We start from the raw sequence: 18,469 nt of genomic DNA, 5'->3' as shown, positions 1-18,469 counted from the left end.
CCCTGGGGTCAGTGGCTGTCTTGAAGGAGGCAGGGCTGCTGGTTGTGCAAGCACAATTTTGCTGTCCTGATGGCCAAGCCTTAGCACAGGGTAGAGGAGAGGTGCATCACTCTCCTGTCTCTCCAGCTGCACCACTGGGGTGTTTGGACATTCCTCCACCACTGTGCATTGAGGCACTTAACTGAGGGCAAGGGGAAGGTAAAGAACAGCAAGTGCCTCCAGGGGACAGAAGGGGTTTTAGGCTTTACCCTTTTATTGTATGCCAGTGAGAATGCCAGGCATTTAGCAGCTGGGGAATCAGGCCAACAGTTTATTAATATTTGTTGTGTATTTCTGCCATGTTGGGTGAAAGTGTAAAGTGTTACTACTGTAGTGCATTTAGAATATATGTTGTTACTGATGTTTTGAAATGAGAAAAATTACTATTTTCAGATCAGCTTACTGCCCTTTGTGTGCATGAAGTTAAAAATAAAACACTTCATGCTGGAAAATTGCTGATTTTTCAGGTATTGATATTTTTTTTCAGATTCCTGTCAATCTAGTTATCCATCTGATACAATTCATTGTAACAAACTACAGGTTTCACCTCCATGGTGACTCAGGAAATATTTCATCTCTTCCTGCTTTCAGAAGTTAGGGAGAAAGGAGGGCAGGTTTTATTCTTTGTATTTGGAAAGATTGATAAAGGATGACACATTCATTTCATGTTCATCTCCTTTCCATGTCTTGAATGATTGAATTGGCTGGCTGTGAGAGCATTCCTTTCTGTAGTGGTCTGAAGTGCTGCCATAGCTCACCTCTCTATGAGAAGGCACAGTCCAGCATTTTGTTCAGGACTCCTCCTGCTACTGCCATATAAGACTTGGGAACTGCTGATTCTCATCAGGGACCCTTGTGCCTAGAAGATAAGGACACCCCTTCCATTTCTCAAGATCTTCTGCCTGGAGGACCAAACGCCCTGCTGCCGATGAACTCTGATGGAGCACAGATCTGTTTCCAGCCTCAACATGTGCTTCTGCTGGACACAGGACCACATTTGGATGCTCACAATGTACTCCCACTGCAGAATTTGTGAGCAGCAGTGAAAAAGGAAGTATCTGGTGAAAAACAAAGAACAAGACATGAATGTTATACCTAACCTACTCTTCCTTTGTAGCTCTCCTGGAGTGCAACACTAGAGATGTGCCCCTGCATACTCTTGGGAAGGCTGTGCTTGAGGAATTTCCAAGTGTCATCTCCTTTGAGCTTCTTAACAGAGTATTTTTCCTTGTTCATTCTCATTTTCTTACAGTATTTCAGAGACTGTGTATAGTAAAACTGATTTGAAAGGTTTAGAACAATTCAGAAATAGACAGGTCCAAATCAAATCATCAGTTTTTATCTCTCCCTTAGAAGTGTTCAACAAACCTTTGATCGTTGCAGAGAATCAAACTTGTGAGCTTATTTAATCTCAACTCAACATTAAGGCCGTACAGTAACTCATAAAGACTTTTCAGTCATAAAATGTTCTTTAAAAAAAGTGAGAGGTATTTACTCTTTACCTTGATGGCTTTCCTTTTCTTCTGCTGCAGCAGAAATCAACAGTCTTCCTGTTTACTTGGACTTCCTTCCAGCACTGCAGCCTGGGTCAGTGATGGGCATAGGCCTGGAAACAATGTATTTCATTGAACTGCAGATGGAAAGAGAAGCTCGAGTATTTAAGTAAATTGTCATCTGTGTGACTCAGTCAGATCTTCTAAGAACCAGAAGCTTGTGTACATGCTAATTTATTGGATCACCTGCTCTTCATCTGCCATTTCAGGTTGAATGTGCCATTGATATACGCCTTTTTTTTTTTTCCAATAAAAGCGGTTGAAAAGAAAATCACAGCAATTAAAATTGGGGGTGAGGACGATTGAGTTACAATCTTTGCTATTGATCCTTTATTTGATTTGGGACAACATTGTCCCCATTATTCTAAAGGAAAATAGAAAGAGAATAAATCTGTGACATCATGCACTTCTCCCACATAAAAGCTGTTTTCTCATCATCTTGTAAATTCACTTTTAAAATGCTGAAGTAATGATCTCTGAATAGTGACACTAGCACAGCCTTGCTGCATGATGCTATGGTATTAATTTTTAATTAGGAGGCTTTAAGTTATATATACAAATATATATATACATATATATTTGTGTATCATCCTAATGTTATTTACTGTAAACATTGCTCACTGATTAGGAATAGATCTAGAGTCCTATAGTAAGCATTACTGAAGAAGAAGGAAAGAGCAAATCCTACTTGTTTTGGAAAGGTTTAAAATTCTAAAAAATAGGGCAAAACATTATCCCTTACAACTTAATCTGAATTGTATTTGGAGCATAACTTACCAACACATTAAAGAGAACCAATGCTCTAAAATGTGGGACTGATTCTCAGCTTCTCTTAGTCAACATTCATCCTCTGACTTTATGGTTGGCCTGGTATCCTTAAAAAGATGCCAAGTCTAAGTCTTGGACTTTAGTTTTTATGAAAAGGTGTGTGGCTGCTTAATAGTTGAGCACACTCAACACATGCGAGAAAACAGTTATTTCTATCTCTGTCTATAAGTCTGGTCTGTTTATGCCCTGTTCTGGCTCAACCTGGTTCTGGTGATGCCATGTCACAAGCTCCAAAGGAAAGTGAGAAATCTCAGCAAAAGATAATGATGGAACAGTCAGCCACCAGGGCAAATGTCTCTCTAACTTCATGGAGTTTGAGCTTGTTTCACCAGTTTTCAGTATACTGCCTTCTGATTTTCTGTGAACAACTCCTCACTGCTATATCAGGAAACAGTGGACAGCAGGACATTATCTTCCTCACCTGTATGAGACCTCACTTCAGCCAGTTCCACCCTCCCATCTCTTACTCATTTCTAAATCTGTTCTAGTATTTTTGATCTATCTCTTCACATGGAAATCTTTTCCAGCCCCTCTCATTTTAGCATCTCTCCCTGGAGTCAGTCCTCTTCAGCATCATTTGCTCTGAGACAGCCACACAGGATACGCCACAGGTGTTTAAAGCTTTACTTCCAAGCTTTGCTTCTCTCCCAACAGTGTGTCCTGACAGTATGTCTTTGCCTTTTAGCCATCCCATGAGTAGGCCCATGGTCATCTCTAGGATTTTTTTCCTTTGTGATTACAGCTCAACCCAAAAGGAACCTGTGTTACAGCCCAGCAAAGCCATGCAGCCTTGCTGCTGGCACACACACCCTCCTTCCCCAGTGCTCCAGCTGGAGATGTGGTCAGGCTGCTGGTGCATGAGATCACATCCAGCAGGGCTACTCCCTGGAAGCCAAAGTGTTGCTTAGTAACCCACTCATGGAAGTACCAGAAGCATTTTTCAATCTGTCACATTGGCAAAGAACACTGGTTTCTTGATTTAGAGGCATTCTGCTGTGCATGGCAGGGCAATGCTCCATTATCTTGCATCCAGCACTATCTGCAAGCAAGGAAATGAACCTCCCATTTAATGGAGGGGCTGGGAGAAGGTGGGGGTGTGAGGAACAGAAAATATTTTTCTAGGAACGTGAAGCTTTTAGCTGGTTCTCTTGGCATCTAGTCCTCATCTTAACTCCCTTCCCATGGGAGATATTCTCTGCTTATGAAATGCACTCCAGGGTCCTATAGCAATTGGCCAAACAGGACCCTGCAGCACCTTCATCTATTATGAGACATTACTGCAATAAAACTTGGTGTGTCATACAGAAACTGGATGAGGTATTGCAATATTTATGCTGTAAGCCTCAGTGTCATGGACAATTGCTACAGAATAATGTATGTCTTTTCTTAATGCAGTGGAGTCACAGCAGCTTCAACAGAGCACACTGAACACAGATCATCTGTGATTGCATGGTTTTCTCAGTTATTTTCAAATTATTCTGTTACAGACACATAAATGAAAAATATCCTCTCATTTAAAAATAGACTGTAAAGACTCTTAGGTTACTCCCCCTTTTAAGAATAATTCAGTCTGAGAGCAAAACCTCCAGAAATGGGTTCTGATTTGAGGGTTTTACTCCTTTATCTGGCACTGGTTTATCATTTAAAATGGCTTGAAAAAGTAACTTGAGGGCTTTTATTTGAGGTACCTTATTGAATTTGCTATTGCATCTCCTCATTTTGGAAATGAAAAGGTATTTTAAACAATGTCTAGCTTTGAGCTCTGGGGACCAGCTGGACTCTTCCCATCCTACTTCTTGCTGTCAAAGACAGTAGAACCATAGAGTGTGTCCAGCTATGGAATCACCCATTTCTGTGGCTTGCCTCCTGTTGACAGATTGTGTGCTGGAAGCCCTCTGCAAAAAATTGAAGGGCTTTTATATGGGTCATTGAAGGTCCAGGGTGGTCTGAAGACAAGGTTGTTAGACAAATGTACCCAAGGGTTCTTTTGGTCTTTGAAGTGTTATTTACCTGGGATGATGCTCAGTGTTGCAGTGATGAAATCAGCAAGTTTCATCACATTTTTTTTGTGTAAGGCCTTGTCAGTGCAAGGCCAGTGACATGCACAATTCATGTGCCAAAGCTTGGCTCAGCATAAAGATGAAAAAACATCCCACAGTACTGGAAGCTCCTGGCCTAATTTCTGAGAACTTTTTGAGGAGCTGAGTACCTTCCTGTGCTCTTTCCCAGTCTAATAAATAAATTTGGCTATGGCATAAAGAGTCCTTCAAATTCATTGTATGTAGTTGTATTTTTATCGCACATAGTTTAAGAAATACAGAAAGTGGTCAAAAAAATGCTCCTGATGACTGGCCAGCATAAGAGCATTTGATGATCTGCTATGGATCCCAGAGCAGAAGTGTCTACATCACAGAAATAGTCTCATCACATATATCACAGAAACAGTTTTCTCCAGGGGGCAGGGAGCATTCTTGGCAGGGAAGCAAAGACTGTGAAGATTTTAACTCTTAGAACTGGCTGTGCCAGCTCAGAACTGATGGAAAGCTTGCCATTGTGATGCTTTGCTCTGTGGAAAAAGGATTCAGAGAAGCACTAAGTGTACAATGTGTGATCGTTTTAAAAGAATCAGTCTTCTAATACATTAACCTTGAAGTTTGTTTGTAAGTAAATACTCTAGCCTTACCAGTTAGGCATTGAAGCAAGAGACTTCTTGTTATAAAGATAGGCTAGGGAAGGGCAGGTGTACTGGGTAACCTCTAGGCAATACTGAGAAAGCACATCCACTCCCTGCATTCACAGGGGAGGACACCTCTTTCTTTGCACTTACTGCACATTCTGCATCTTAAATTATTTGAGGTGAGAACCATTTTAGAGCAACTGAGTGAGCTACAAAGCAGGAGATGTTCCACTAGCATTAATTCTTGTTGTTTAGGTGTTGGGGTTTCTGTCTGCTCATATACTCACAGCCTTCTTTCCAACATTTGAGGATGTTACTTCTCTCTACCTTACTTCTGTCTCACCTAACTGGGATCTGCCTGTCCTTGTGGAGACAACAAATTGTGGGTTGGAAACGGCCCCAATTCCTGGCTGTACATACCCCTATCTATACAACATGTATGTGTATGTTGAGTGATTGCATTGTAGTGGCTTTTGTAATGCAATAACTGTGGTGTCAAGAAAATGTGGTTGGAGAAAATTATACTTACAAATTAACAGGAATAGAAAATTAAAAGTCACTGAAAAGGCAATACAGCTGAAGAATTCTTACTGTGAGCCACCACCATGTTTACCACAATATGCCAACTTCTGTATCCTCTAAATAGCCTTTTATCCTCTGCAGCAGAAGTGAAGTTTAATGTTGTGTCTGTACTCTGAACTGGAGACATTGGTACTCAGTCTTTTCATAATGTGCTGATGAATTGAAATGCTAACCTTGTCATGGGTTTGACAGCTTCCTTAGCTTCCCACCAAAATAATGCAATGCAAGTTGATGAATAGCCTGGAGGAGTTTTGGATGCTGACTGAAGTGTGCCACTGTAATGTTGGTCTTCAGGGCCACGAGGTTTTATATTGATGCCTGTAAGAAAAACCCAGCAGTCTCAGATGAACCCAAATGTCCTATTAGTCACATGGTAGGTACAGAGACAAGTCAAAACAACTGAGTTAGGGGAAAAAATTAAGGGCTCCTGCCCAAAGAAAACCCAACATACCACTCTCATTTCAGAGGAAAAACCCTTCTGTGACCAATCCTGGGTGACAAGCAGGTGGGCTCAAATGCTGGAAAGACCCATTTCTGTAGTGTGCTTGTCACTGTGTCTTTAGTTATGTACCAGAATAGGAGAAAATGCCTGTCTTTCTTTCAAATTCCTTTTCAGCTTTGTACACTGCCTCCAGGTTTCCTGTTGCTACACCCTGTGAGGCCTCATTGGAGTGTACACTGTCTTGCTTGGTATTTGTTTACTTTTGGCGGCCACAACTAAGGTCACAGGTTTGGGAACCAGTACATAATTGTAAGAACAGCTTCCTGTGTTACTTTTTCCTCCCTCTTCCTCTTTTGTAAAGTGTGAACCTTTCTTTGGAACTCTGAAGTGACTGTATCGTTACAATGTTTGTATGTAGAAATTTGTTTTAACACGGCTTGTGTGGAGGATCTTCACTCTTTTTATCTCACATTCAGTTTTATTAAGTGCTTGATAGCTTTGCCAGCCTTCTGTGGGGGAGGAGAGGTGATGGGGTGGCTTCAAATCTTGGCTTTTTTAAAGGGAAATTAGCCCAGCTTTACCTAGAGCAGTATGAGAATCTGGGGTGCTCCTGACTGTTCTGCAGTCATCCTGATCTGATTGCTTCTTGGAGAAAGAGATCAGCCTTGAAACCCTTGGAAAAAACCGGATTGTTTAATGTGCTAAGCCAGCCCTGACCAAGAAGGCCCATCAGCTTGTCATGCATGGAAACCTGCATGGTGTTTCACCCTGCCAGAAGGTGTCTGTTGAGCACACAGTGAACCATGGCAACTCACACTGCTCTGTGGATGCCAATGGAGCCACCACAGCTTGCACCAGCTAAGGATCTGTGTTTTGGTGGTTAGGAAACCTGTGAGCAAAATCCTACTGAAGTTTGAGAGGAGAGGAAAATGGGTGTTGGAAGCCTCTCAGCTTCGCAGGATTTCTTTGGTATTCATACACATTTGCAAGAATGTATTCCAAGCATCTTGTACTGTTATTAGTAACTTGTACTGTAGTTTGTTAGCAGTGTTGACTACCTACATAGCTAATAATCTGTTGCAACTTAGAAAACGTGTAAACAACTGCAGAAAACAGGAGTTTAGAACTTGTATGTACTGGTTTTTTTATATTAAAGCACTTCAATTAAAAGTTCAAGGAAAAATGCTTCTGTAGCCTTTGTATCTGTTTGGATAATAGATGAGTGGAAAGAGATGGGAGTGCCCTCTTCCCAAGATCTTCCCTGTTTGCTTTGGTATTAACCAAAAGAGATGGTTAAAATTTTGGGAAGAACTTTGTGTGTTAAAGTTTATTCAGCACACAGAAAGTGCCAACAACCTAGTCCAGAAGACATTATAATCCTACGGAGTCCCTAGGATCAAGGCTGAAGCGTCTGAGGGATGGCTCCGAGTGCTGATTCACACAGTGAGTATCTGCAAAAGAGGTTTCAAATGGGGAGCAGCAAATGAATGAGTCCATGTGTAGTACATTAGATTTCCTTTATTTTTATCACAAAGTCCTTCAGAGATCACTGGAAGCCTTTCACAAGTTCACGTGAAAGTGAAGGGAAAGCATTCCCAGTTCAGGGTTATTTCAGGGGTACTGGAAAGTGGTGGGTTTGAGTACCAGAGGAGTTGTGTTGGAAAACAGCAGCACACAGAGGCAACAAATGGTCCTCACCACACACCCCAGAAACTGTTTCTCTCTCCTCCCTGCCCCCTGGCCCCTCTCAATGTGCATATCCAAATACTTTCCTGGATCACATCACTGTGGGATCGGCATGCATAAACAGACATCTCTAAAGCAGCTTGTGATTTGGTGATCTCAGCCCAGCTCTTAGTAGCCAGATGCCCATAATATGAAAACAACCATCAAAACTGTCTCTTTTGCTGGCACTGTTTAATCAAAGGGACAATGGGAGAGAATGGCAGTCTTATTTCTACAAAGAGCCCTTCAATGTCAAATTTGCCATACAGTAGAGTAGCATTCACCTCTGTGGCACAGACCACAGCCACTCTGGAGGGGAACAAAAGCTCTCAGACAGCACGCAATTAATCCAGCATCTATTAAACCAAGCACGGGTAATTTTGAAGGAACGTAACAGATTTCTGCTTTAAATTATTCTAAGCACTATTTTTTTTTTAACTCTACACAGTATGCACAGCTCAAAGTACAAACCAGAAGGCTCTGTTTCTGGCAGCTGTTGTCTTCCTGGTAGCTGTTTTACATCCCTGGCATCTCATAATCCTGAGACAAAAATCAAGTGAAACACAGCAGAGGAACAGCACTAAAATGCCTCTGGTTTTCCTGCTGCCCAAAGCTGTGTTCAGGTGCTCAACGCCAGAGCAAACAATTAATTCCATTACCAAGGGAACTAATGAAATCTGGTTTCTTATGGATTGATGACAAGATGTTACCTTGGTGCTAGAGACTTAAGAAGTTAGTCTTTCTGCCAATATCTTGAATCCAGATGAGGATTCTATCAGCAGTAGTCTCTGGAATGGCATAATGAACTTTGAAATGGATACGTTAAAAAAAAAAACGCTATACTACACAGCATACAGTGAGAGATGAAATTTACTGCTGATGGGAATTTACAAGATAATTAAAATAACAGAACAAAACAAATCTACCTTGTCTGCTAAGTCCTAAAAATGGGACTGGTGCTTGTTTTATTTCTATAATGTCTGTCCCCACTTTTTCCAATGCAATACTATTGAATAACAATGTGATTGCCAGTGGAGTGATTGCAATAAAAGACACAAAGTATTTGTAATAGTAGAGCAAAAGGTGTAAATAAGCATTATGTTTTCACAGAGGAGGAAAATTATTCAAAGACCTAAGATGGACATGTATTTTTATATCTTTTTAAAAGTGATTTGGAAAAGAAGAAGAAATGTGAGGTGAGAAGTTTACTGAGAATGAAAAACTGTTCTGGGCAGTCAAAACAAGAGTTGACTGTGAAGAGCTGCAGAAGTTTTTCATGATAATGAGGAACTGGGTTGTAAAATGACAGATGAAATCTACTGTCGATAAATGAACAGTAAGCTTCTTGGGGGAAAAAAACCACCCTAATTATACATGCATAATGAGGGGCTCTAAATCACCCATCACTGCACGGGAAATTGATCTCAGCATTGTTGCTAATTTTGAGAAAATGACAGGTTAAGGCTGAGCAGGTGTCAAAAAAGCAAGTACAATGTTAGGAATAACTAGGAAGGGAGGGAAAAAAAAAAGACAAAACAGAAAACATCATTAAGCCTCTGCATAAATGTGTGGTGTGGTCCTGTGCTAGGCTGTGTTTGCAGCTTCTCCATGCACCAACCCTCTCATCCCCACAACACATCCAAAGAGCCAGAAGAGGCACAGCCAGAAAGCAGGGGCACTATGGGACAGGTGCCATGCAAGGAGAGAACCAGTGTGGTGGGACTCGCTGGCTGTCAAGAGTGACGGCAAAGGAGAGACAGGTTTGCAGGTTTGCCAGGAACAGAGAACAAGCTGCACTTCCAGCCCCAGCCGTACTGAAGCATCTGGCTCCCTGCAGCTGAGTAGGCACAGCCCAGCTGTGGGGTACATGCTCGGTATGCACCTTGGTCCTCATATTTGTGGCCCCCAAACTTCCTAGAGGTCATTATTAGGGGAGGTTATCTCCACATCCAATCCCATACTTTGATTCTCACATCTTATTTTAATAGAATTTATCCCTCATCTCAGATTTATTTTCCTACCCCTTTAGTATCTGTCCATACGGGGAGAAAATCTATTTGACACTTCCAACTGTAGTTCCTCAAGGAAGTTAAGCTGTGCCTGCTTATTTCATTCACTACAGTTGATAAAGATAGTCAAACAGCTTGTGGTTGAAGCCTTCGCCATTTTTCTGGTACAAAAGCCATATGAAACAGTAAATCGAAATTCAGCAAACCACACCTAAACTCTGGGTGGGTGCAAACCTAGCAGCACACCAGAAGAGGGTGAACCTCCCATCCACTTCTGCCGGACCAGGATTTCATCTCTAAGTGTAGAAGCTTCCTAAGAAGATACAACAGTGTTTGCAAAGACTAAAGGTGGTTCTTCATCACAGTAGAAATTGCTTTAGTGCCTTTTTACTACGTGCTCCTGCAATGCCCTAGGGCATCTATCTATTCTGATACCACAATAGCTCACTGTTGTACAGCCTCTGCTTTAGTGATTTGTTTACATGCCCATCTTATTCTTGGGAAATATGAATCCATAGGAACTGAAAGAGCATCCTTCCCAAGGCTGGCTGGCTATGCTGAATGGAAGAAAGACCCATCAGTCTCAAAGAGACGTTATGGAGAGCAGAGGTACCTCCCCAGCAGCCTGACCTTGGCAAGGAGACAGGAGACTTGCCATTTGCGACAGGCAGCAGTTCCCTTTAATAAATATTTCATGGCAGAGAACGGCAGACTTGGGGAGAAAATGGAGGGCAGGGATCAGCCTGTGACGCAAGGTGATGTGACCAGACCTTGTCTAGCAGGGCTGGAGGCCACCTAATTGGCATTCCCACACCATGCTTACGAAGAGCATTCTGTAGTCCTCTGGGAACACAAAAATAATTAAAAGGCCCCTCAGCATGCAGTGTTGCTAATGGGCTATTGCCTGCCATGGGATGTTTTTGTGCTCAATTAGAGCTGAGCAAGACAGACTGCTCAAAATTCCCATCTCCCTCTGAGAGACACCTGGGTAGACCAAGCCTCCTTTTCTGCTGCACGATGGCCCTTGTCGAGCACGGCCTTGCAGCGTTTGTGCCGAGGAGCGGCAGGCCGGGGCGGCGGGAGCTCAGCGCGGCGAGCACACAGCGCTGAATTCACCGTGCCACAGACGGAGCTGTGGCACCGGGCAGAGCACACGGCGCTGAATTCGCGGTGCCGCAGACCGAGCCGTGGCACCGGGCAGAGCACCCGGCGCTGCTCGGTTCAGAGCCCTCATCCTCGCACAGCCGGCACCCCCGCGGTGACCGGAGCTGCGGGATGGCTGCGCATACGGCACAAAGCAAAGGCCCTGGATCTCCCCAGGCAAGGCCTCGCTCACACATCGCATATCCGTGTAGACTTCTGGCTTCTCCTAGCACAGTGCAAGGCTCAGTTGGTGCCAGCCACAGCTGCCTGGCAAAGAATTCCTTCAATATTCTCCCCCTTTTCTTTGTGCAGATCCTTTACGGGATGATGCTGAGAGACCTATCAACACCTTTTGTGCTTTCTCAGGAGGGATTTGGCCACCTGAAGGCAATTTCTCTCTGCAATCTCAGATTGCCTTCTGTCCAGGCACCTGTTTCATTTACCAGCCCTGCTGTGGAGGCTGCCTTGCCAGGTCTCTGTGCCTAATGCTGTCTGCTGTTCTCACAAGCCTTGATTCACTTTGCAAACCATTGGTGCAAGCCATTGCTGCCTCGTTTGGGCCAAAACAACAATTCGTCTCCAAGGTATGGTTGTTTGAGTATTCATGGGCTAAACTTTAGGTAATTAGCATTGTTAATGTTCTCTGTGTGATATTACAGCTGTGGGCCTCATTAAAATATTCTCCTGGGAGAAGTCAGGTGAAAAGTCAGGTGTCAGCTTTGCTTCATGTGGAAAGCCTGCCTGTTATTCTGAGAGAATTATTTGTTTAAACACTGGATTTACACATGATGGTGTATTTAATCCCCAGTGCTTCTGACAGCCGGAGAGCTGGGCTGAGCTGCTGAGCAGCAGTGGCTTGGAAGCCAGCAGCAAGAATCTCCATTTCTTTCTGCCTAGGAAAGGCTTGGGCTTGTGGGCTCCTGCCCAGGACACAGGCAGCAGGCAGGAGTCTGCAGGTTGGCCTCCCCAGTGCCTACTGCCCCACCCCACCATAAGGCCCTGTCAGATCCTGGCCAGCTCCAGCCCCAGCAGCTTTCCTGAGCAGCAGGGACCTGAGGAGTGCTTTGAAAGGAAAGGACAGTGACAAAAAGCCACAGAGGAGCTCAAACTGATCTGAACCAATGGCAGTTCAGGTGATGAGAAGAGAAACAAAGAAACAGACTCTGCCCCTCAACCAGAGGATGGCATAGCCCAGGGCCCATTTCCCATGGCCCTACCAGGCACAGTGGTGGTCATCCCATCCTGTCTCTGTATTTTGTACAAGGAGTGGGAGACTTGAGGATGTTGCCACCCCTGGCAGTGAAGGAGTTATGCCCCAGTGAGGGCCTGGAGGAGTCCATACAGCTCAGACATGGGGCATGACACATCTGTGCTCTGCAGAAGGCTCTGCATTTGCTCTGTGACCTTCTTGAGTTCTTTTCCCCAGGCCTGCCAGCATCTGCTTGGGCAATTATTTATGAACAGGAGTTGAGCTTCTCCAGCTGAAGGAGGTGGCTGTGGACAGATGTCAGTGCAACAAATGGGCACATACCAGCTGTGTGCAGGCGCTGAGCAGCAGCAGGCAGAGATGCCTACTGACAGAGAGAGATGTAGAGAGATGCATGCTGACTCCAGACCTGGCCTGCTGTAGCTGCACAGAACGTAAAGCATAAATGGTGGTGGATATTTTTTTGTTTGTTTGGGTTTTGTTGGGGTTTTTTTATTGGTTTGGTTTGGGGTTTTTTTTGTGTTTTTTTTTTTTTTTTTGTTCGTTTGGTTTGGGGTTTTTTGGGTTTTTGTTGTTGTTGTTTGTTTTGTTTTTTTTAATGTTTCACCCAGTAGGCCTCTAGTATCACTTACTGGGTTGACCTCGGGAGCATAGAGAGTTTTTCTTATGCTTGGGGAGAACAGCCACCACTGTGGCTAGGCTAAGTGCTCAGTCCCAGGCAAAGCCTTGTGCTTTGAGATGCCACACATGACTGTCACCTGGCTGCCATCTGAAACCAATGGCTGCAGCATTTAAGTATGTTTCTCCAGGAACAGATTTTGTTGTGATTTCCCCTGGGGGGTTTGGCAGGCTACTCAGATGGGTAATGACGGTTTGAAAGTCTCCCCTTCCTTTCCATTTCAGTTACATAAATGTCCTCATTTCTCATGGATCTTTCTGCCTGTGGGAGTGGTAGGTAGGTGGCTGGAAGAGCAGAGAGGTGGAGAGATGCAATGAAGGTATCGGGTTCCTGGTGTGAGGAGAAGCTGAGGGCCTGGGTGGGAATGAGGGATGGTAATGGGTGAGTAGGAGGAAGCCTCACAGGATGGAAAGTAGGAGCAAAGAGCCTGCAGGATGAAGATGGGAAGGGAAGATCTCCTGATTGCAGGGAGAGGATTTGTACAGCAGGATGCTGCTTTGTGTCAATTATGCAAATCACCTGTGCATGCTGTGCAGTGCTTCCTTGGCTTTGCTGTTTTGGTAGAGGATGGCTGGCTGCTCCCCAGGCTGCTGCTGCAGCCCCTGTCACAGTGGGCAGCACCAGGCCAAGAGCCCAGGAGGGTAAATGGAATTGCCTTGGTCAGCTTTTCTGGGAAACACCTTGGCTTGTTCATACTGGAGTACTTCCACTGAGTCTACTATGCTGCTTCACACATGCCAAAAATTTGATCCATCAAATTTTGTGCTGAGGGAAGTGCTTAATCCTTCTTCCCTTAGAAAAATTATCAGCAAAATTATATATGTACCATATACCATATACTTGTTCTGTTATACCTGTTATACCATATACTTGCTCTTTTAGGAGCATTTCAGCAGAACTAAGTAAATCCAGTCAACATCCTTCTTGTTCTGAACTTTCTCAGAGCTGGGAGGAGCCTGGGGCAGTGGAATCACACAGTGTAAAGCTCAGGAGGATCTATGTTTTGCCTTGGGCCTGTCCATATATGCATAGTCCAACCTTGTCCTAACCTTCAGTGTGCAAGAGCTGTGCACAGCACTCTCTGCCTTTGTGCAGAGAGCACAAATGGCTCTTGGAAAAATTTGACTCCTTCTGCAGCCAGACCATGCAGCCAAGTCAAACTGCAAAATTTGGGTCCACATTTTGTTTGATGCCTCATCAGGGTATTCAGAGTAGAGCTTAACTTTGCTTCATGAGTTAGAGGCAAATAGCAGAACTGAGGGGTGGCAGTGCTTGCTGCAAAGCCTGTGCCATACCTTCATACACCTGGAGCAGAAGCCATGGACAGAAATTCCTTGTAAGAATGGGAATCGCATAAGAAAAGCAATTTTGTCTCAGGGGAATTCAGAGCAGGATTCTATACATTGGTAGAGGCCAGAACAGTGTGATATCGACTACTAACATCTTTACTAATAACACTAACTTTGGAGAATCGCTGGGCACAGGGATTTTATCTAATTTAAATGTAGCTCTCCTGTGCTTCCTTTGCTGTGAACTTGTGCAGATGAAAGAGGAATAACTGTCTCACAGGCAAGCAGTTCCACGTACCGGAGATTAGCAGAGGCACCAGTGAGGAGCGGGGCTCCTGCCGGGTGCTGACATTCCTGCGGTGCTGAGCAGAGCCTGCATTCAAATCATTCTGAGGAGAGCCGACTCTTCTGCAGGGGCAGCACACAAAATGCATCAGGGACTGGGCAAAGGGGTGCCTGTGCCTCACAACTCACTGAGCACAGGAGTGTCCTGTGCTCATTATCTGCCTGACAGACTGGTGTGTGACTCCTTTCCTCCCGCCCTGCTACACATGTGTGTTTCTGTGTGCATTTGTGTATCTGTTTCAGGGCTGGCATGTTCATCTGATGATGCATATTTAAATAATGTAAACAATTGACATGCAATAAGGAAATGTGTTTTATCAAATGAAGTGAGACCAGGCAAGGCCCAGCACCAATTCATATTCATACGCTGTGCATTTCCTCCCTGTTTAATCTGTGTTTTAAAGGAACCTGTCCCTACTGGGAATTCCACTGCCAGCCCTCACCAGCCTCATTTTGTGCCTACTATGCCTTCAAAACTAATCCATCCTCAAAGCCAGAGGCTCATGTCAGCTTCATTTTGAGAGTGAGTATTTAATTTCTGCATGCTCCTATCCTTTAAAAAAACCCAACATTTAAGCTAATAAAGGGGAAGAGCAGTGGGGGGGAGTAGAGAAGCAGCAATCTCACTCTCCATCTGTCCATCTGTCACAGTTAAACCCAGTATTTTATTATGAAAACAGGTATCTCCTTGTCCTCTCTCTACCATATTGACATTAGGACTCTAGTAAGACTCAAGAGGTCCATGTCTCCTGGACTTAAGTTCAATGCCCCTGCACTTCTTTTACCTGCCTTTAACAGTTTCTTTGTAGGCACACAGTTTATGGTAATTGGGAGCGGGGCTGTGCCTGAGCCTCATCCCCAGTGTGCTACAGCTGTGAAAAGCAGGTGAACAGCATTGAAGGTAATGAGACCTGGAGTGCTGAGGTGCACTGACCAATCAGGAAAGGGAACAGAGGGCACACAGGTGCAATGCATGAACCATGAGGAGAATAAAAGGTTGGGTGAAAGAAGAAGAAGGGTAGCTGCTTGAAGCCTTCTGAAGTGATATGATGTTACTCTGTCTGGGCTGATGCTTTCTGATGAGGTAGGTGTTACTCAGTTTGGGCAAATGCTTAGAGCCTTCTGAAATTGTATGATGGTACTCTATGTATCGTGGTCATCTCAACTGTGACAGATGCTGTGGTGTTTCTTCCTCCCCCTGCTTATTTTGTAATGGTAGCATAAAGTTATGAATGATGAAAGAGGACTTAAATTTATAGTGGCTGGTGATCCTGATGGCAAGTGCCAGATGAGCAGTACAAATCTTCCTTAAATCCAGCTTGCCTTTGATCCAGATATATGTGGACCCTTTCCACTCTCTGTGCCTCCAAATGTTCCTTCTTTGGTTTTGGGAATGTGTAAAAGAGCATTTTCATTAATTAAGTGCTGAAGCCTGTGAACAAATTAGCATCTGTGCACAAAGGTGCTCCCTTGGCCACCCTGTCTGTGCTGCTATGCTTAATTGGTGTGAGCGTGGCAAGGGAGAAGCCAGCAGGCAGACACTGCATTTAGCTTACCTCCTTCTTCCTTTCTCACCCAGAGATTCCTCTACATTATTTTTGATTCAGAGTCTCCAGACATCTTGTTTAATTTATGCTACAACTTCCTTACTGTCCCTGGAAATGCATTGGCAAAGAAAGAAATCCATGCAGAGGATCTTTAGGAGAGGGCAAGGGAAGCTGCCAATGGTGATTATGCAGTGAGACAATCAGCATGAAGTGGCTAGTGCCCCTGAACAAAGAAGTTATTGGTAAAAAATGGCAGCTTTGATCAATTTGTGTTTTTATTTGCCTCCATGGGAAGCTGTAACCCCTTAACTTCAAGTCCAGCCATTAAACTCAGTCTGCTCTTCCCTGAAAAGGACTATGTGGGGAAAAAAAAAACCACCAAAACCTTTCTTCCCCTCCATGTCTCCATTTGAGACATTTAGGATTAGCACAGCATCTCCAAGCTTATGCCTGGTGTTTCTTCACCTCCTTCTGAGTCTGGGCTTTTGTCTTTGGCCTGTAACTGTGCTTTCTCGTGCTTTGTCTTCCTCTCACACACATACAGACCACGAAGAACCTGCACATCTTCAGTATTTTCAAGGGGGTGTTGATGAAGGCACTGCTGTCCAGGGAATATGCCCCAAGGAAACTGTCTGGAGCATGATCTGAGCTTTTCAACACAATGAGAGGGAGCAGTTCTATGCCCTCTGCCTTGGTTACTAGCAAAGCTGCAATACAGAGAGACAGCTTCTGCTGCCTCCATGGAAATGTGTCCCCCTCAGCAACAGTCTCCAGGGCTTGTGCTTCCTGTGGGGGTGAGGGGAAAGAAGTCTGCAGCCATCCCTCAGCCAGGGTGTCCCCTAGCCTGAAAATCCTGTCCCAGCAGGGGAACTTGGCACCCCACCTCTCGCAGGGGTATAGCTGGCAGTGGCACAGCATCATCCTTTCCCAGCAGCACTGCTTTTACAGAGTCAATGGTGGTGAGCCTTAGGACTGCAGAGAAAGGAGAAATCAGCATGCATGTCCCTGTGCCTCTCAGGCTGACAGCATCCAGGTCTCATATTTCTTTGTGCTGTCCTGCCTCTATTGTTTCTCATCAGCTCTCAATATGTTGATTTAATGTCTTCTGCCTTCCTGGGGCAGAAATAACACTTGGCCTTTCCCCTCATCTTGAAGATTATGCTGTGCAGCTGTGGAGAGTCCTTGAGAGTGCATTAGTGGCATTACTGGCAGCTCTGACCCACAACTGTCTCTTACTTGCCTGCTCCATACAAGGAACTGAATTCTCCAATCCTACAAACTGTAATGAAAAGATGAACAGGAGAGCAGGATTGTTTCCTGGGTATAGCAGAGCTGCAATGCTCTCTGCAGAGGCACAGGTTCACCTTCCCCTCAGTACTCCCACTCAAGTATGTTGATGACAACCAGAAGAATTTGGTTTGGTAATGTCAGAACAGTGCCAGTTGCCTGTTCAGCCATGTGTAAACGAGCAGGACCTCATTCAGGCACAAAATCCCTGGGAAGTGCAAGATTTTGGCTCCTCCATGCTGCTGGCTTTTCTGGTGCTGGGCATGTGCAAAGCAGGGAGCACTGCCCAGGCATTCAGTGGAGAAAGAAACTGAAGGATACTGTGGTACTTCAAGAGTGGCACAGGAATAGCAGGTTCAGATTGTGCTGAATGCACAAACATGTGACTGTCCCAAGGCCACACAGTGTAACAGAGGAGTCATTCAACACAAAGCTTTGGCACACTTGAAATGCAGGACTTGCTGGAAAACACTGTCCCCAAGGTCACTGAAAGATACTGCTGGACTCAACAGCTCAACACCTCCTGTTGAGCTGTTCAGAAGGTAACAAGAAGCTTATTTGAAATGTGGCCCAAGGCTTGCTGGGAAGCCAAGCTCAGGGCTGAGCTGTCTGCTCTGCCCAGCACCCAGGGCAGTGCTGACTGCAGCCTGCCTCCACCTGAGCAGACTTGCCTGTAAGGCAGCCCTGGGCTCCCTGCAAACCCAGGCCCCCTGTGAACATTCATCAGTCCTGGACAGCCTGCAGCTGAGCCTGTGCTTAGCTTTGTGTCTTGCATGAAGTAAAAAGCCAGGAGTACTTTCCTTGGCCCCATCTCACCTCCTGGTCTTGTCATTGCCTCTGCTGTGCTCTGCCACTGCTGTTTGTTTGCTCCTAGGGATGAGTCAGACAGGCAGTGGCATCTTGTCCTGATGTTCCTGGACCCACTGAAGTTTTCAGCATTTTTTTTTTTTTTCTGAGGTGGTTCCAACTCCTCTGGGTTGCATCAGCTTCCCCTTCCCTCTCCCATTTCAAGGCAGCTTGAGCCAGGATTTTGTGTTGGTACTTGCATGGGGAACCCAAAGGAACCCATGTAGGAGCTGGAAGCTGGCCATTTCTGAGTTGGAAATTTTGTGAGTGT

Source organism: Agelaius tricolor, unplaced genomic scaffold (genome assembly GCF_023055355.1).
Source record: "Agelaius tricolor isolate 1412-34295 unplaced genomic scaffold, bAgeTri1.0.p SCAF_5, whole genome shotgun sequence".
NCBI lineage: Eukaryota > Metazoa > Chordata > Aves > Passeriformes > Icteridae > Agelaius > Agelaius tricolor.
The sequence above is the reverse complement of the archived record's forward strand: the minus strand, read 5'-3'. Positions refer to the sequence as shown.